Raw genomic sequence first — 21,084 nt, 5'->3', positions numbered from 1 at the left:
TTAGTCGGAGTGATTAGAAAACATGCCGACTCCGACTCATATATTCAGGATTTTTTTTAGAATTAAAGTATTTATATTTTTATAAACTCTGAAATTGACTTTGGGTGTCACCTACCAGATGGGAGTCACCAGGGGCAAACTACTCCTTCTCAAGAACTTAGCCTTAGAAAAAAAAGCATTGTTTTCTCTCAAGTTACAGCTTTCAAAAATTGAAAGCATAAGTTTTGATCAATATCTATTTGTTAAATATTAAAGGGGGGGGGGGGCAAATTACAAGTAATCCTTTTCATTTCTTTAAGGGATTTTTAAGTCATCTCAATTTCAAACTCGTAACTATAACTTTAAAATTGAATTTATAACGTTGTATGCATCTTCAGTTTACAATAAAATACAAAATGCGAAATTTTCATGAAAAGGAATTAATATTTCAATCTCTGTTTAAAGGTTTTTCCCCCTTCCTCTGAAGGGTGAAAAGGTAATTGAAAAAAAATCAATTAAAAAAAATCCAGAGTCGGAGTCGGAGTTGGAGTTGGAGTCGGGCGTTTCAAAATCCAGGAGTCGGAGTCAGGGTTGGAGTCGGTTATTTTCCTTCCGACTCCGCAGCCCTGAGTACCACATACTGTACTTACAGTAAGGTTTTATTTTATGTCTCTCTCTCCCATTGATCATTGATTTTGTGCATCGTAACAATATGTTACGTAGACTAATACAGCTGTTTTAAAATACAGAAAAAATTCACTTCTTTATGTAAAAAGTGGTAATATATGGTTATGAAATGGTTTTAAACAGTTTGAGAGGTGTTTACAAATGTCTAAAATAATTTGCTGCGTTTATAAAAAAAAATATTCGTATACACATGCCCTTTTCTACAACGACATTCGACATTTCGACTTACGCGAGGGGTCTTGGAACGTATCCCTCGCGTAAGTGGAGACTTTACTTATACACTTCCCCACCCCTCACACCCACTTGAAAACTTTGAAGAGACGGGCTTAGTGACCCCCCAAAAAAATTTTTCGTTCAGAAAATTTCGTCTGAATATTAAGCCAATTTGGGGGCAGCAGTTAATTTCTTTTCTTTTTTTCTTTTTTTTTTTTTAAAGTACCGAATAATGTCCATGTGAACTTGCTCGTGTTACAGCATTCAGCGAATTTCAGTGCTTCATTTGGAAAAATTGAGAACTTCCCCATTTCAAAAAGTTTAGTTCGATGCCCCCCTAGATTGAGTTTCCGCTCCTGCATTGCTTTGCATTTCTTATTCGTATTTTAGTAACTTAAAAGTTTGAAGTGGTGAGTGAACTATGCTCACTCATGACTTTCTTGCTGTGTGTTAGGAACTTCCTGTACTAATGAAAGACCTCCACTAAAGCCTTGAAGGCCTTGAAGTATCTATTTACAACTTTAACTTAACAATTTCAGCTTTAATTAATGTTGTTGTTTTTGATTTATTGGAGCGAAACGTCGCTTGTATTTTATTTTTTCAAGTATTTAAAACTTTTTTCAAAACCGGAGGAGAAACGCCCCCCCCCCCCCCCCCCAATCATTGAAGATCACAGCATAAGATGGGAAAAACTTCAAAGTATCACACTAAGTCACAAGCAGGAAGTGTGCAGGCTCCTTGACTTGTTACGTCATCACTACGCTGTGAAGTGTTGTGTGCGAGAGTTAGAAGGATAGAAATTAAGGTCACATTAGGATTGAGCTCTCTACGACTCTTTTAGCTGGCCTACGTAAAGTGGATGGGTGGGGGATTCGTCAACAGGAAGAAATAGTTTTTGAAACTTTTTTTTCTCAATTTCAAGAAATGTCATCCATAGCATATGTGTGAGAAGTGGGTTTTTTTCTGCTTTTCAGAGATCTTAAGTGTGTCTTTGGTTGTGAAAGACTTCAGAGGGAGATTCATTGAGTAACTCGTATCGCTGATTTCATTCATCATTTATGCCGTGCGAACAAACCAGTAGTTGTAACAACGGAAAAACAAAAGTAGACACTCGTGTTGAAAGCACAAAGATAGTCAAGAGCCGTGCGAGTACTTGGTACTCGGTCAAACTTTGGATACATACCCTGCCAATACCGACAAATTGTAAGAATGAAATATTTAATTGAAACATTATTTATTTATATGTTTCTCAGTTATTTATTTCATTTAAAGGTATTTTTGAATTATGACAGCAGAAGGAAATTTTGAATGATTTTTCTTTTTCTCAATTTCAAGAAACGTCATCTTGAACATGTGAGCGAGAAATTGCTTATTTTTTTTTTTCTTTTCACAAAGAAAGTTTTTGAAAGATTTTTCTTTTTTTTCAATTTCTAGAAACGTCATTTTAAAAATATGAGTAAGAAATCGCTTATTAATTTTTCTTCTTTTCAGAGAGCCAACGTGTGTCTTTGGTTGTGAAAGACTTCAGAAGGAAATTCATTGCGTAACTGAGAATTCTCCTCGTATCGTTGATTTCATTCATCCTTAACGCCGTGAGAACAAACCAGAAGTTGTAACAAATGAAAAACAAATGTAGACACTCTTGTCGAAAGCACAAAGATAGTCAAGTGTGCCGCATCGAGTACTTAGTACTAGACCAAACTTTGGCTGTATACCCTGCCAATACCGATTAAATGTAAGAACTAAATATTCATCAGCATCATTATTTATTTATGTACTAGCAGCTCGTCCCGACCTTGTTCGCGTTAAAAAATTATTTATCTTAAGTAAATAAAGGTGCAGGTACTTTTTAATTTGAAATTAAATGGTAAATACCTTGTTTTGTTTTGTTTTCATGAGGTTTTGAAACAACTTGATTTACCTCACTGCCTGATCAAGAGAGACCAACATATAATTCCCAATGAACAATACAATCGTCCCGTATGTACAGTCATAGAAAAAAAAAACGAAACACTCGATCGTATTCAAAGACTATTAATACTAGAGACACGTGTAAGGTGTCATTGTTTCAGGAATAAAAAGTTCTACATAATTATGGTAAAAAATTGTTGTTAAGGGGTCGTCTTCATATTAAAACGAGCATCAACTTCAAATTTTTCAATGAGAACCCCCTTTTTTTATCACATATTTGTAATCAGCATCTTTTTTTAACTTTTCATACAAAGTTTTGTTTAATTCGATCCAGCCGTTACTTCAGAATCGAGTTTTGAAAAATTCCTCTCGTAATGTTAAAACGTATTTTGATATTTTTACTCATAACACAAAAACTAGATTAGGCACGGCAAAGATTGTTTTTTTGTATCAAAATATGAATCGACCCAATAATAAAAACATCATTTATAACGCCCAAAATGTAATTTTAGTTTTTTTATGAATTATTTTAATATTTTTTGAAAAAAATATGATCTGAAACCATATTAAATTTTAACAGAAAAACAATCTAGAAGAGCTTTTATGAGGGAATCCAAAATTTGAGCTCAAAATATTCAGTAGTTTTTGCGCTATGCAAAAAAATTCCTTTTTTCCTACTTTAGGGGACCGTATACTTTTTTAAAACAGAAATTATGAAAGTTGGTTTCTTCGTAAAAAAAGAAAAAAATTGTTCAACAAACTAAGCAAACCAATTATAACATGGTTTTTCTACATTAGAGTTACGCCTATGAATTTTTTAAATGCATAAATTTATTCGCTGTCTCTGCAGAAGAACAACACAATATTGCAACCGTCAGTTTTTTGTAGATATCGTTCAGACGTCAATGTAAATAATGCGAAACACTACTTCATTGTCTAATAAAAGAATATTTTATAGAACTTTTTAAATCAAAAGCTATACTTTAAATACTTCTGTTTTTTTTTATTTATTTATTTATTTTTTTATTTTTATTTTTTATTTATTTATTTTTTTTTCTGAGTTTAGTCATTGCCTTTTGTAAAACAATAACTCAAATAATATATATATATATATATATATATATATATATATATATACATATATATATATATATATATATTAATTTTAATTTTTGGCATCTTGAATTCAAATAATGTTTTTCGCAATCACGAGCCGTGTATGTGTATGTATGCGCGTGTGTGTTTGTGTAAGCGCATGTGTGTGTTTGTGTAAGCGCATGTGTGTGCGTGTTGTGTATGCAGTGCTGTGTGTGTGCGCGCGTGTGCGTGTAGGCGTTCGTGTATGTGTGTGTTCGCGCGGGTGCGTGTAGATGTTCGTGTATGTGTGTGTACACGCGTGTGCGTGTAGGCGTTCGTATGTGTGTGTACGCGCGTAATTGTAGGCTTTCGTGTGTGTGTGTGTGTTTGTGTAAGCGCATGCGTGTGGGTGCGTGTGTGTGTATGTATGCATGTGCGTGCGTGTAGGCGTTCGTGTGTGTGTGTACGCGCATGTGCGTGTAGGCGTTCGTATGTGTGAGTACGCGCGTGTGTGTAGGCGTTCGTGTGTGTGTGTATGTAGGCATGAGTGTTTGTGTCTGTGCAGGCTTGAGTGTGTATGTGTGTGTGTAGGAGTGCGTGTATGTGTGTGTGTAGGAGTGCGTGTATGTGTGTGTGTAGGAGCGAGTGTATGTGTGTGTGTAGGATATTGACGCGACCTGGAGACAGTTTTCGCCAGAGGAGCAGCATCGTGAGGCGGCCGGCCGACGATGGTGCTGCGGAGGGTGCTGGTGGGAAAATAAAATGATATCACATTAAAAGAGTCAAATGAAAGCAATAAGCAATCGTGAATGCTCAAAAAAATTAACATGCACAACTTTTTCACAGAAACATACAACAAAACCCCAGTGTCTTGCCAGTCATGTTGTAATAGAGTGTAGAACTAGTGGCTCTTCCCGGTGATAATTTGCTAAAAGGAAAAATTATTGCCTTGTCTAATTCGGGAAAAAGTACTCGAAAAATAGCCGACAGTGTGAAGTTTCTCCTTTAACAGTATCCAAATGGGTCAAAAAGTAATAATTGCTCTTAGATTAGTTTACTGGTTTTTAGGAATTAATTTTTTTTGTATAGAGTTTGAATAATTTTCAATGTGTTAGGATCTAGGAGAGGAAATCTCAATCGCATTAGTGGGCCGCGTGCTTTGAGCTGTATTCAGCACAAACGTAGTAGTTGTGGCTAATTGTGAACTTTTTTTTTTTTTTTTTGACTTCGTCAAAGATTTAACAAAACATTAATTTGCGTGTTAGATTAAGTTGAGTTTTTGTCTATTCTTAATTATAATTTAAATACTATTTTTCTGTTTACTTTCTCAGTCATTCGCGTGCATTTCACATTAAAAATTTCTCGCAAGACAATGATAAAATTTCAAAAAATTTTCTTCTCTTTTGAACAACATGGAAAAATATCGTCAAAGAAAGAAAGTGAAGAAAAATATTGTTATCAACTAATGGGTGACTATTTTATTAAATGCATCTTTTTCAGAATCCAATATCTGGATATTCGGCTCCAACTCTATGACACTGGAACTAATTCTACTTCCTGTTCTTATTCTTTGAACACACAACGGGCCACATGGACCAACGTCACGCTGAATGCGGCCCGCGTCTTCACTGCGAATTGGTTTTCCCATTCCATGGTTGATGTGAGTCCTAATATTGAACGCAACAGCCCTGAACTAGATTTAACCGAACAATGTAGCAGGTGTCATGTCATTGAAGCCGAGAGTGCCTAAAAACTGGTGGATGAAGAAAACTTATCTCACCAGTGATATGCCGTAAACATACAGCAGATAAATTTACTTTACCTACCAGTTTATTCGCACTCTCAGCTTCAATAAGATGACTTCCGCATCCCGCACGCTTAGTTCCGATACCAGTCTGCGAAATTTGCAGCGAGGACGAAAGCGTAGTTTCTGGGTAATTCAACCCGCCTGTCGGGTATGCTGCCTGTAGTATTGCTATAGGTGCGCCAGCCTGATGCTGTAGACAATGCTAGTGTGCATGTATATGATGCGCGAAACAATATCAAATAAAGCTAAGTTTTGTTTGTAATGTTACAAAATCGGAGAAATAACAAGAAGTCAGATTTCCGTTCACCTTGGTTAAAATTAAAATGACTTTTTTTTTTTTTAATTACGGGTTGAACCATCTCGAATCTCGTTGCTAGAAACCGCATTGGGAAATTACTTTCCTAAATTGGTTTTAAGAGATGTTAAATGTTTAACTAAAACCGCCGATTGTGTTATGTCTTTTTAATAATACCACGCATTATGATCTTTCGCATAAATTAGGATTTGAAACAAATTCTCTTTTTTTGATTACAAAAAAGCCTCTAGAACAATTACTGTGTTTGTCCACTGGATTAATTCAAATAACCAAATTTTTCCCAAATAAAGTTCGAGTATAAAGGGTTTGCTCATTAACGGGTATTTATATTCTCCTGTTTCTGCTTTATTTTTTAGATTGATACTTCGTTCATTTTATGTATTTAGAGCAAGTTTTCACGGAATAAATGGACCTTGCTTCGCTCGAGTCTCCAATCTATTTAATGCTGCGTCTTCCCACGTTGTGCGGTATATTTTTTATATTTTTGTGTGCGATGGCTCAAACTTCTGCCGATGTTCTGCGAAATTAAAAACGCGCAATTCCATTTTACAATCAAAGACTTTTTATTCATTCCAAAATAAACCTGTAACATAGGTGCAACATTTATCAAACATATTCACATCATGTTTCTAGGTATAAGGTTGAATATTTACATTTCTTTGAGGCTTGAATGATTATATGAGCAATCCAACAGGTTTATATTAGAAAAAGTCAAAAAGTTCCATTACTTTTAATTTGTCATTATTCGGTTTACTAAAGAACGATCTATACGATGGACCAGCCAAACCTCATCCGTCTTTCTTAGGTTAATGCAGATAGACAAAAATCAGTAAATATTTTTACTTTTATTTTTTTCAAAAAAAAAAAAAACCGACCGTAAAACGCTTTTTGCCGCAACATAATCGGCTAAAAAGTATCGGATTACGGAAGAAAAGAGAACTTCAAAAAAGCATGAGTTGAGCTGGATAATCTCGATCTTTTCATTGTTCACCTTCCGTTACTTGATAAACCGTGACCTTGAAAGAAGCGTTTTCAATGTGGTGATGGTCCCTAAAACGTTTTTCGTTAATAACTCCTGTTCTACTGCACGGAATGCAGTGACATTTCGTATCCTGGCTGTATTTTGCGGTCTAAACATAATTATGTAGCAAAAATTAGGGGTTCCCATTTGAAAATCAAGAGTTGGAGCTCATTTTGCTTTGTATATGGTCCCTTATCAAAATTTTACCTACGTAGTTTTAAAGAAGACTTTAAACTAAGTCGGATGACATCTTTCTTTCCTTTCTAGCATGAAAAATGTCTGAATAATTAAAAGTGTTTCGTTTTTTTTTTCTATGACTGTACCGTTGTTCTACGCATAGTTGTACGTTTGACCTTAACGTTTGATGATGCTAATGGCATAAGAACTTTAATTGGAAATTGTAATCACTTAAATTGGAAAAGGAAATATGCAGGGACCATGGGAATGCGCGCAAGGAATATGAAAGCCAACTGAACTGCATCTGGTTCTATAAGAAAAATACTCTAAATCATATTATTCCGTAGTGATTTTAATTGGGGTCCAATTCCATTGAATAGATTAGACAAATTAAATCCACGCAGTAAAATTATTGGAACATCGTAATTCTTTTTCCCCCAACTGATTTGTCCGAGCAGTACCGCTTGGTAAGTAGTACAGTAGGGGTTCCCCCCTTCCACACTGTAAAAAAATTCCGAAACGTTGCTGATTATTTCCGTGGAATGTTGCGGGATTACAGGGTTTTCACCTGTTTCCCCGTAAAATCAAGTATACTCGCAAAAAATGTTCCTGAATTGCTTCAAGTTGCATGCATGCAGATTCCTCACTGGTGTAAAAAATATGTTTAGCTACCAGTTTAAAGATGAACGGAGTGTATTTATTAGGTGTGTTGTCGTTAGACTGATGTTGGCCCGTTCAGGTTGCCTAAGCTCCGAAAGAGCAAATAGGTCTTTGGATAGCTGCAGCTTTGCAGGGCAAGAACTTCAGGCATATGGGAGATGCTTCGTTCTTACTTGCAATTCTGCCCGACGAGATTTCCGCGAACTTCAGAAAGATTCAGATATAATATCAGGAAAGTTTCTGATTTTTAGCGAAAAGTTTTCCTGGTTTTTACAAGATATGTTACTGGCAGAAATTGGGCACATCAGTTGCCCATTATATTTCCAGGAACGTTTCTGAATCATTTTTACAGTGCAAGGCTGATTCCGGCGCCCCTTCCACCGGAACGACAACCCCCAAATGAGATCAGAGACCCTTTCAAATTATCCCCCTAGAAATTTCAATGGCGCTATCTGCAACATTTACAAATCCCGCTGGAGGATAGTAGCAACACGTCCGCCATCTTGGGGCTAAACGCCGCTTTTTTTCTACGTCAGCAATAATGAAGTAGCGTGTTTTGCTTAGATCACCTATTGTACCGCTAGCCAGTACAATATTTACAAGTTACTCAATGAGTCAGTGCAATAATTATTCAGAAGCGTATTAAGTCCTATAAAACAGGCGATGCATGAAAAATTCGAGTTATTTTTTAATGCTAAAAAAGATTTAAAAAATTTAAAAAAAAACAGCAGTAATGTGTAAGTACACCATCGATGAGTTAGTTCAATATCAAAATGACAAAATATTTCGCTTCTTTTAAGTAGCAAAAAGCATTTTTAGCGATAAACTCCCGATTATCCGCGGAACTGGGTGGCGAATAATAAAAATTGCGGATAAACCGCAAAAAGGCCAAAATGAAGGAGAAATAAGGTACAGCGCAGTAAAAGTGCTTTTTATTTTTGCAAAACAGAATGTTACATCAATAAAGAACTCAGTACCGTGAAGAAAGCACAAGGACTAAATAAATAAATACAACAAAAACAACCGCGCTTATATTTACAAATTTTTGACAAAAAAAGTCATTGGTATTTGTTTTTTATTGCAAAAATACATGTTCCTGATTATTAATTTACTCGCGGATCATCCGCCCCGCGGATAATTCGCTCGCAGATAATCGGGAGTTTACTGCATTTAATTTCGAAACGGACTTGGTTATTCATCTTGAGATATTGATAGACTTATTATGTGAATGGTCGAATTGTAAACATGCAATAACTTCAGCAATCAATATTTTTAGATGGCGAAAAGTTAAGTCGAATATTTTAGGCCTTAAATGGATTGATTGGATAGTGACCTTAATGGATTGATAAAGAGTGTTTAATTATTCGTATCAGATGTATTTTGGGTATCGTAAAAGAAGTCATCAAATTAGCAAATATAAATAGCTGATTGAAACGGAAGCAAAGGGCCAAAAATAATGAATGAATCATCAATTGGGGTTGCAAAAAATATCAAACATAGCACCGCGAATATATTATGTTACTTGTAGTATTTATCTATGTATATATATGTATATACATATATTCGTTCCGGTTCCAAATCACTCCTAATAATATTTCTATTCAGAATTTTGAAATTATTTTTTAAGTGGTGTGGTTTTGATGCAATTTTTTATTCTTACATTAGCAATATTTTGAATAAAATGCTATGGTTTTTGCTAGTTGACCAAACTATTTTACATATTGCTATTAAGTAACATGTTTTCTTTAAAAACTTAAAGGAAAGATGGGGAAAAAAATGCACAATTACACTTTTTGTCAAATTTACAAGTTTAACCCCCAATATGTCTAATATATGTAAAGGAATATGTTTTATGAACTTTCACAGTTTAACAAAAATACATATCTTGTCTTTCCAAAAATGCCTAACTATACCCCTTGTAAAAAGTTTAAAAGTTTGGTATGCAAAATAACTATTCCGGTGAATTGCCTGTATACATCATCACTAACATAGAAGAAAATTTGGACCATGTGTTCCACATGGTCACTCAAAATAATTACGTAATAATTCGCAATGACGTAACCTTGATAGATAACGAGGTTTTATGCAAATATTAACACATTATGATCAGGGACACCGCGAGCTTAAATTTTTGGGAGGGCGTAAACTCTGAATTTACCGAATGGAACTCCAATTTTTTCCGAATGATGATCATTTGGCCAAATGCAACTCCAATTTTTGTCAAATGATGATAATGTTGCCAAATGGAGCTTCAAACTTCTCCGAATCATGATAATTTTGTCGAACAGAACTCCAAATTCAGACGAATGATGATAATTTGGCTGAATCGTCAGATAAAATTTGCCGAATAAGGAAATTTTTGGAAGGTCACAGCCACAGTGACCTCCCATAACATTTCATTGGGGAGCCCCTGGTTATGACTTCCCATTCCATCATTAAACCCTCTCCATGTCCTTTTCTAACAAATGAATAATCTGGTATTCTCAATTCGTAAATTCATCTCCAATCCTGAAAATAATTAAAGTTTATCTCGTCTGCCCTAAGTGATACCTTAGTTATGCTTCATTGCTTATGTTTTATGACTTAGTCACCACTGTCTATTCATCGCAGTATTTTATTATTGATAAAATATTACCGATGATACCAAAAACATTGTTGGTCAAAACTCTTGCTTACAAATTTCTTTCTGTAGAGTTAATAGTGGTAAATCTCTAGAAGTATTTTAAGCAAGGTATTGAACTCAGCAGTCATTTTTGCTGTTTCATACCTTTTTTTTCTCTCATCACAACCTTGCGACTTATTTGTCTTTGTCTCGTATTCAAAGCACGTGTACCTCCAGACTGTTATTTGTCTGCTGTGGATCTTCTAGTTTCACTCCGAATAGTCATAATTTACGATAATGGGTCTCGGGATACGCTAAGCACTTTCAGCTACCTTGATTACTGAAGCTCTCAGCGTATGTGCCGCAGTAATTTTACGGCGTTAGAATTCAGTTCTAATGTGATTAGCTCTCGGTTACACAAAATTCTACCTAGACAGCACGTAAAATGCATAAAACCTGAAAGCTAATCTATGCAGACAGTTGAATTATAAACACAGCCTGACTCAGTCAAAGCAAAGATGCGAATATGGGCCAGAATTTTACACATCATCTTCCCGAACTTTTGCAAAAGGAAAATGTCTCAATTTACAGAATTAAACAGATACTTTTACCAAGCGGTAAAATACGAGCGTGCACACTTACTTACCTTTAACTAATGATTACAGCATTATGATTTTTTTGGGGAAAAAATTGCAATCCTTTATGCAAATTTGCCGAATAGAAAAAATTCTGGGAGGTCAGAACGACCTCTTGTGACCTTCCTTGATTTTGTAAAGTAAATTATCATTCCATGCTTGCTCGACCTGAGCGGGACAAGCTTTTTTGATCAACTCCTAAAACAAAAATGGAGTTAATCTTGGAAAAAAGGTGTCATTCCACATCAAATCAACGGAAAAATGCACTTTTCAGATTTTTATCAAGTAATTTTAATAAAATTCAGGTTTACGTCCGCCCATGCATTGATAGAAAAAAAACAGTTTTTTAAGATTTTTTTGACTGTTAGTCTTTTGTGTGATGCCCCTTAATGTATTCAAAAAATAACAAATTCGCGGAATAGGGTAGTACAGTAACAACGGATAAGCGAATTCCGAGGATAATCCACAACATACACAACAAAAAAATTCCTGAACCCCACTGATTACTTCTGTCGAAAGTTTCGGGATTTCACAGGTTTCATCAATTTCCCCGTGAAATCAAGTACCTGTGCAAAAACGTTCCCTGAATTATTACAAGTTCCGCGCAAGCAGACTTTTCACAGATGTGAAAAATATTTTTAGCTACCAGTTCAAAGATTGACTGAGCGTATTTATTAACTGTATCGGTTTTAGTTCGTTTGTAGTTCATTCACGCTGATTGGGCTCCGAAAGAGAGCGAATAAAACTATAGGGAACTGTAAGTTCGTGAAGATAAGAATGGCGGGCGAGGGTAAGGTGAATGTATAAGGGGAGCTGACTTATCTGACATTATGTTTCCGAATTGTCGGCGGGAAAAATTAGTATTTGTACAAAAGCCTCGTTGCAGAAAACTGGTGCCCAAGCTATGGATGTGTTGCCTGGTGGATGTTTGATTTTTTTTTTATTCTGCAAATCAAGAAAATGTTTAAAACAAAAAAAAGACCTGTGACCCTCTTCTTCTAATCAACTCTAATTTGAATTCTGAAACTTTGAATTCAAATTACGTTTTTCGCGATCACGAGTTGCGACAAAACCCTACTCATTAGAGTTATTGTTTCTAGAAATGGCTCCCCCCCCCCCCCCAAGCATGTCCCTCCTCCTGTGTGGTTACGTATGTATAGTTGTGTGTGTGCAGGCTTACGTGTGTGCACGTAGGCCTGTGTATGTGTGTAAAGGCGCGCGCGCGTAGGCGAGGGTGTATGAGCATGCGTCTATAGGACATGGACGCCACCATACAGCAGAAGTGGATTCCGTGGGGAAAGTGCTCAGGACCAGAGCAGCAGTGCCGCCGCCAGTGGACGGTGGTGCTGCCCTTCCAAGCTGAAAAAGGAACCACAACATCAAGGACTGTCAAGTGAGAACAATAAGCAATCGTGATTGCTCAATAATATTTATTAAAAACAAATGAGAAGTGAAAGGAGGTTCATTATAGTAAACATTTCCCGATACATTTTTGTTGAATTTGTGCACTAAGTGACCTTTCTAGATTTACCTTAAATGACATTTTTACTCAACTCATGATCAACCGTTTTACGACATAGTAACCAGCGAATATCATAACGTAATTATAAATACTAGAAACAGTGTTGGATCTAAAGCTATCTTGGAACCAAAATGTCGGATAAGTCGGCCTGTCCCCTTCAAGGGGTTCTAGGCGAGGGTAATGCTTGATTCTTACTTGCGATTATGCCGTTGTCGCATTAATGCTTCTGGAGCTCTCTTGGCAAATCAAGGAGGCTCTAATCAATTGCATTAAATCTACCTAAAATTTTCTTGGAGGTACCCCGTGAGATGACTGGCTTTAACCGGGACCATTTACTAATTCTTCAAAAGGTTCAAGTATAGTTTCAGGAAGTTATTGGCATTTTGCGGAAAGCGTTCCTGTGTTTTGCAAGATACGTAACTGGCAGAAATTGGGCACATCAGCTGCCCATTATTTTCCAGGAACGTTTATGAATTGTTTTTACAGTGTAAGTTTAAAAAATCAATAACTCTCGCATACATTTAAACTGTAGTTCAAAACAATAACAGTGTATGTACAAAGTTGTTTGCAGAAGCTAAAAAAGAATCAGTCATTATCGCAAACGGATTACGTTCATACGCCAGCAAAATCGGGCAAACAGATCAAGCTAATAGTCCAAGAGCCCAGGGCCGTGTACTTTGAACATAAGCGTGTTTATTAACTTGGACCAAGGGCCAATTTGCAGGTACTGGGTACTGAATGTACGCAAAAACAGTGATAACCTAAATTATTTTCTAAGTCTCAATTTTTATATTATGATACTCAGGGAACTATTCCGAAACATTTTGTAAGCTGCCAGACCAATAGTATGGGCCAAACATCCCGCCAGACACAGTTAAAACGTCGCTGTGAGTACGAGCGCGACGATATCATTCTTGCGCTTAAGCACTGAAAAACATCGTCTGCTTTCAAAAAGCAATATTGTTAAAACAGAAAACCTAGTAAAAAGAACATGAAATAGGATTTCAGTGAAACCCCGATTTTACGTCCCCCGAATCTACGTTTTCCCAACATTTCGCGTTTTTTCATCAGATTCCCCAGTAATACCTTCTAACTCAGACCGAGGGCCAATTTTCAGGTACTGGGTACTGAATGCACGTAAAAACAGTGATAACTTATTTTCTGAAAGCTTATTTTTTCGTATGTTTTACAGAATATTGTCAATTGTTCAGAGCCAAACTGCCAGACACGTCCCGTGGGCACTAATGTCTGCCATTGGCACAACCTTACTTACTTTCTAAGTCTCAATTTTTATATTATGATACTCAGGAAACTATTTCAGTGCACTTTGTAAGCAGCCAGACCAATCGTAGGGGCCAAACATCCTGCCAGACACACTTAAAACGCCGCTGTGAGTACGAGCGCGACGTTATTATTCTTGCGTTTAAGCACTGAAAAATATCGTCTGCTTTCAAAAAGCAATATTGTTAAAGCAGAAAACCTAGTAAAAAGAACATGAAATAGGATTTCAGTGAAGCCCCGATTTTACGTCCCCCGAATCTACGTTTTCCCCACATTTAACGTTTTTTCAACACGCCTCAGTTATCAGGTCCCCCAGTTATGCCTGCTAACTCAGACCGAGTGCCAATTTTCAGGTACTGGGTACTTACTGAATGTAAGCAAAAACAGTGATAACTTTATTTATTTTCTGAGTGCTGATTTTTCACGCACCCATACTCACAGCAACGTTTTAACTATGTCTGGCGGGATATTTGGCCCATATGATTGGTCTAGCTGCTTACAAAATGCATTGAAATAATTTCCTGAGTATCATAATATAAAAATTGAGACTTAGAAAATAAGTAAGGTTGTGTCACTGGCAGACATTAGTGCCCACGGGACGTGTCTGGCAGTTTGGCTATGAACAATTGACAATATTCTGTAAAACATACGAAAAAATAAGCTTTCAGAAAATAAGTTATCACTGTTTTTGCGTGCATTCAGTACCCAGTACCTGAAAATTGGCCCTCGGTCTGAGTTAGAAGGTATTACTGGGGGACCTGATGAAAAAACGCGAAATGTTGGGAAAACGTAGATTCGGGGGACGTAAAATCGGGGTTTCACTGAAATCCAATTTCATGTTCTTTTTACTAGGTTTTCTGTTTTAACAATATTGCTTTTTGAAAGCAGACGATATTTTTCAGTGCTTAAACGCAAGAATAATAACGTCGCGCTCGTACTCACAGCGGCGTTTTAAGTGTGTCTGGCAGGATGTTTGGCCCATTCGATTGGTCTGGCTGCTTACAAAATGCACTGAAATAGTTTCCTGAGTATCATAATATAAAAATTGAGACTTAGAAAGTAAGTAAGGTTGTGCCAATGGCAGCCATTAGTGCCCACGGGACGTGTCTGGCAGTTTGGCTATGAAGTATTGACAATGTTCTGTAAAACATACGAAAAAAAAGCACTCAGAAAATAAGTAAAGTTATCACTGTTTTTGCGTACATTCAGTACTCAGTACCTGAAAATTGGCCCTAGGTCTGAGTTAGCAGGTATTCTGGGGGACCTGATGAAAAAACTTGAAATTTGGGGAAAACGTAGATTCGGGAGACGCAAAATCGGGGTTTCACCAAAATCCTATTTCATGCTCTTTTTACTAGGTTTTCTGCTTTAACAATATTGCTTTTTGAAAGCAGACGATGTTTTTCAATGCTTAAGCGCAAGAATGATAACGTCGCGCTCGTACCCACAGCGACGTTTTAACTATGTCTGGCGGGATGTTTGGCACATACTATTGGTCTAGCAGCTTGCAAAATGTTTCAGAATTGTTCCCTGAGTATCATAATATAAAAATTGAGATTTAGGAATTAGGTTATCACATTTTTTGCGTACATTCAGTACCTGCAAATTGGCCCTCATTCCAGTTAATAAACACGCATATGTTCAAAGTACATGCTAACTCTATTCTGTCGTACACATGTTGTTACTTAGAAAATAAATAAGGTCTGGCGGCCCTGGGCTCTCCGACTATAACGTACGTTGCGCCTAAAAGTTGAGTGGTAGCTGAAGGTACATAGTATTTTTTTTTACTTACCTGCGCCTAACAGGCAGTGGCTTACCAAGGGGTAGGCAGGATTGGCTCTGGCCAAGAGCACAACGCCAAGAGAGCCGGCAATTCGCCAAATTATTTAGAAAACATATTATGAATTTTAAGTAAACTACTTTAATGTTTTTTTTTTTTTTTTTTTTTTTTTACAGAAACGTTAGTGACAGCAGAGCTAGGGAGGGAAAAGAATTAATCTCTACTGTTCGAAGAAAATGAAAAGAATTTTGCATGGCGAATTTCCTGGGTAAACTTAGTACATGCTTCTATACAGCAGTAGCGTACCTCGGAGGGGTGAAGGATGACTTTCCACCCCGGATTCCGGTTTCCTGTTTTTGGGGAAGGGGGTGGTGTTTTAACTCTTTGTGGAAAAAGAAATCCTTTGATACATTTTTGAAGTAAAATAACTGAATACAAGGTAATATTTCTTACAATTTAAAAGCAGAGAAAACTCTACCCACAAACATCGTCAAATATCGTCTAAAACTGCATTTTTGTAGCGACAACTTCAAAAATTGTCTGGGGTGAGTTTCTCCCCCCCCCCTTCTCCCTCTTGCCAACAGCATTACAGTGTCTTAGTTTTTGGCTTCTACCTCAAAACTTTTCCGAGGAAGAGCCCCCCAAAACTACTATTACCTTACCCAAATTATCGAAGGTCGGATCAAATTATGATTTTGGAGTTAAAATTTCGATAAGTTTCTGGAGAAGGCCTCGAATTTCTCTTTCCCCGCATTTCACTTAAAATTGTCTAAATTTGCGCTTTTCGTACTTAATTTCAAAAATTTACCGGAGGAGAAAACCCGACCCGGAAACTCTCTTTCTGAGTAAATATTTAGCTTGCGATTAGGTTCACATTGTTAATACTTTGATTGGATCTAGTAATGATTCCATTCTCCCTCCAAAACCAGAAGGTATACCCCTTTCTATACTTATCTATCTGTACTAGTATATGTATTTGAAAAAATTTTGTCCTCGCAAAGGCTCTGCCTGAAATAGGGCTCCAAGTAAAGTTTAATTTTTATATTTGTTTTAATTTTTTAATAATAGTAGAATTCTGGCAATATTTTATTTTTATCTTAAGTTTTCTTTTTAAGTTTTTCTTTCTTGTAGTATATGTGTGAATTATGTTTATTGTGCACAGATATTACTAGTAGTTTTAAAGAAAAGCTTCAAAAAAATATCCTTTTAAGAAAGAAAAATATTGTAAATGAAACTAAAATCTGCCCTGTCTTTGGTTCACGAACGAACACTGTTAATGTTTTATAATGAATTGCTAATGTTAATGATTTTATTGAATTTCTTAGAAATGGTGCGGGGGAGGGGCGCCATCCCTAAAGTTCACCAAGAGCGCTAGACCCAAAATGTACGCCATTGCAGTGGAGGGGAATTGTTTAGAAAAAAACTGGTCTCGTCACTCGTTTACGCACGTAAGTAGTGTAGATCTAAAGCAGTAGTGTAGGTTTAAAAATCAAAAATCTGTGTAGATTGAAAGCAGTAAGTTCACTCTGAAAATCACGTTTGAACTAGTAAGGTTTTGATGACCAAGGAAGGCTTGATGTTACTTGAAGGAAAATAAGAGAGAAATAGGAATATCAAAAAAAAAAAAAAAAATGGATTTTGCACTTGTTAAGTTGAAGTGGATGCATTTATCTACATTCAGTTAATCATCGCCGAAAGTGTTTTCCTTTTTATTTCTAAAAGTTTGAAAGACCACGGAAAAGTCACCAACGGAAAATCGGAAGTTTACTGTACAAGAGCCCCTTGAAAAAGGCAGGCTGACTTATCCGACATTTTGGTTCCAAGACAGAATTGGATCCAACCTCGTTTCTAGTATTTATAAATACGTCATAATATTCGCTGGTTGCTAAGTCGTAAAATAATTGATGATAAGTTGAGTAAAATGTCACTTTAGGTAAATTTTGAAAGATAACTTCGTTTACAAATTCAGCTAAAATGTATCGGGAAATGTTTACGGTAATAAACCTCATTTTCATACCTTATTTGTTTTTAATTTGTATTAATTAAATTGTATTCATCCACAGAATAAAATAATCAAACATCAATCGGGCAACACACCTAAAGTTTGGACACCAGTTTTCTGCAATGAGGCTTTTGTACAAATGTTTATTTTTTTCGCCCGATAATTTTGGAACCAAAATGTCGGATAAGTCAGCTCCCCTTATATAGGAGCCTTATACTGTACAGAGTAACATAGTATAAAACTCCACGCCGGAATCTGATTTTTAAAATGATAACGCTCACTCCACTTTCTGAGTGCGCGTACTGGAGCACTAAGATGGAGACAACAGACGACACAAAGGAGCCAGGGCACTTTTAGTTGTTTATTTATCTAAAGCTTCAAATCAAACTGGTTGTTATGGGTTCATGGTTTAATTTTTGATTTATTACTAAGAGAATGTTTTGAATATAATTTCAAATGTTTTAAAAATAGATAACATTGTTTATTAGTTTACGTTCACTAATTTCTTACGACGGCAAAATTTTGGTAAAAACTGTCATATAATCGAGATTGCAGTGTAGTCATAAACTGTTGAAAATTTTTTTCATCAAGCCAAATTGTTGTATTTCACATCCCACAAGTATGCATGGTGATAGATTCCTGGCTCAGCGATATCAGAGAATGTCCTTGTACGGAATCTTTTTCAAGAATTCTCCAACCCCGAATGTTCGTTGAAATGGACATCGAGCACCTATAACTATTATTATTATTATTATTTTTTTTTTTTTTGAAGTAAAATTATCATGCGAAAAAGTTGAAGATTTTTTTTAAATTAAAAAAAAAATATTTTAAATCGTACAGGTATGCATGGTAATTGATTCTTCGCTCAGCAATACCAGAGAATGTCCTTGGAAGGAAGCTTTTTCAAGAATTCTCGAGCATTTCAACGAATGCTCGTTGAAATGAGCAATACTCTATCGAGTCCACACCACACAATTTTTTATTATGTCTTTAATTTTAAATAACCTTTTTTTTTAATCGCAAATGTATTTATGTATTTAAAAAATGTTGTATATTTCATTACACAGGTATGCACGGTAATTGATTCCGGTCTCAGCAATATCAGAGAATGTCCTTGGAAGGAATCTTTTTCAAGAGTTCTCGAATCACGAATGCTCGTTGAAATGCTCATTACTATATCGAGTCTACAATATAAATGCTTTTATTATGTTTTTAATTTTAAATAACATTATATTTATTTTTTTAATCGCAAACGTATTTATACATTAAATTTTTTTTGTATTTTTCTTTACACTGGAATGCATGGAAATTGATTCCTGGTTCAGCAATATCAGAGAATGTCTTTGGAAGGAATCTTTTTCAAGAGTTCTAGAATCACGAATGCTCGATGAAATGAGCATTACTATATCGAGTCTACAATATACGAATTCTTATTATGTCCTAAACTTTAAATAGCATTATATATATATATATATATATATATATATATATATATATATATATATATATATATATATATATATATATATATATATATATATATATATATATATTTTTTTTTTTTTTTTTTTTTTTAATCGCAAACGTATTTATGCATTAAAAAATTTTTGTATTTTTCATTACACAGGTATGCATGGAAATTGATTCCTGGCTCAGCAATATCAGTGTTATTGGAAAGAATCTTTTTCAAGAATTCTCGTATCACGAATGCTCGTTGAAATGAGCATCACTTCATCCAGTCTACAATATCGACTTTTTATTATGCTTTTACTGTTAAAAAATATAATAGTTTCAAAAAAAAAAAAAACGAAAAAATTGAATACATTAAAATATGTTGTATTTTACATTCTACAGGTATGCATGGTAATTGATTCCTGACTCAGCAATATCGAAAAATGTCCATGGCTGGAATCTTTTCCAAGTTCTTTTATGGAGTCATGGCCTTGTGGGATGTTTCGAGCGCTGAAGGGAAGTCGATGAACATAAACAAATAGAACCGAAATAGGGAGCTACATCCTCTTGCTCAGGGCAGGATGTCTCTTTGAAAAATGTTTTCCGCCCTCAGCCACGTGCACGTCCTTTCCAAACTCTCCTCTTTCTGCTCTGCATATTCTTTGAATCGATTTTCAAAGGCATTTAATCGACTGTAATATTTTTTAAGCAAGACTTAAAACTGAAAAACGCCGAGATTAGTAACTGTAATTGGAATTTAGTAATGCGTGAGTTTGCGTTTTAGAAGCAGAGCCCGTTTCGAATTTGTTTTAACTTTAAATTTTAATTTTCCAGCTTTGTCTCAGCAAAGAAGAACTGAATATTGAACGTGCACGTCCTTTCCAAACTCTCCTCTTTCTGCTCTGCATATTCTTTGAATCGATTTTCAAAGGCATTTAATCGACTGTAATATTTTTTAAGCAAGACTTAAAACTGAAAAATGCCGAGATTAGTAACTGTAATTGGAATTTAGTAATGCGTGAGTTTGCGTTTTAGAAGCAGAGCCCGTTTCGAATTTGTTTTAACTTTAAATTTTAATTTTCCAGCTTTGGATCAACAAAGAACTGAATATTAAGTCACATCTACTTTAATTTGATTGTGCCGCATATTCCTCCTGTAATATTTTCTCTTAGAATATACTTTATTTGTCAACGCTTACCGAATCTGATATGCTACAAATAACTATCAGAAATTACTTTGAAAATATCTATTTTATCATGTTAAATCGAACTTCTTAAAGAAATGTCTTAACTAAGAGTCGGTTTTTAATCCATACGTTTTAGAAAAGTCTTCAAAAATATTTATAAAAACTAACCTCTTTTGCAAGATTTTTATTGCTGAGCCAGTTTGAAATTAATGTTATTTCAACATCAGATATGTATGCTACCCTTGTGTTGAAAAAGTAACAAAGTAGTTTTATACACTCCTGTTTGTAAAAATTGCAACACCACGAAGGACTTACGCGAGTGAGCTGAAAATTGCAAGAAATGTAAAGTAGGGCATTATATGCAAATGATTAGAATTGCAGACCGGTAGCGCATGCGTATGCTGAGCAGTGCCCTCTGAACGGCGGATCGAACCGAATATAAATAGACGGCTGTAGCGAGGCGTGTATGATTATCGGTGGTTATATGCTAGAGGAAACGTTAACTGAATCTTTACTATGCCTCTTTGACGAGAGAAAGCGAAATTTGAGCAAATTTCGGAGTTTGAACGGGGCAGAATCGTCGGCCTTCGTGAAGCTGGATTATCTTATCGTGCAGTATCCGCTCAAGTGCAACGTAACAACAGCACAATCATGCGTGTTTGGAAGCAGAGAACGGACGAGGGTCGGACAGCGCGGAAATCCAGGAGTGGACCCCGAAATGTGACGTCAGCTCGCGATGACAGACACCTGGTGCGTATGGCGCTGACGGACTGCAC

This window comes from Uloborus diversus, chromosome 10 (assembly GCF_026930045.1).
Source record: "Uloborus diversus isolate 005 chromosome 10, Udiv.v.3.1, whole genome shotgun sequence".
In the NCBI taxonomy this organism is placed as follows: domain Eukaryota; kingdom Metazoa; phylum Arthropoda; class Arachnida; order Araneae; family Uloboridae; genus Uloborus; species Uloborus diversus.
The sequence above is the reverse complement of the archived record's forward strand: the minus strand, read 5'-3'. Positions refer to the sequence as shown.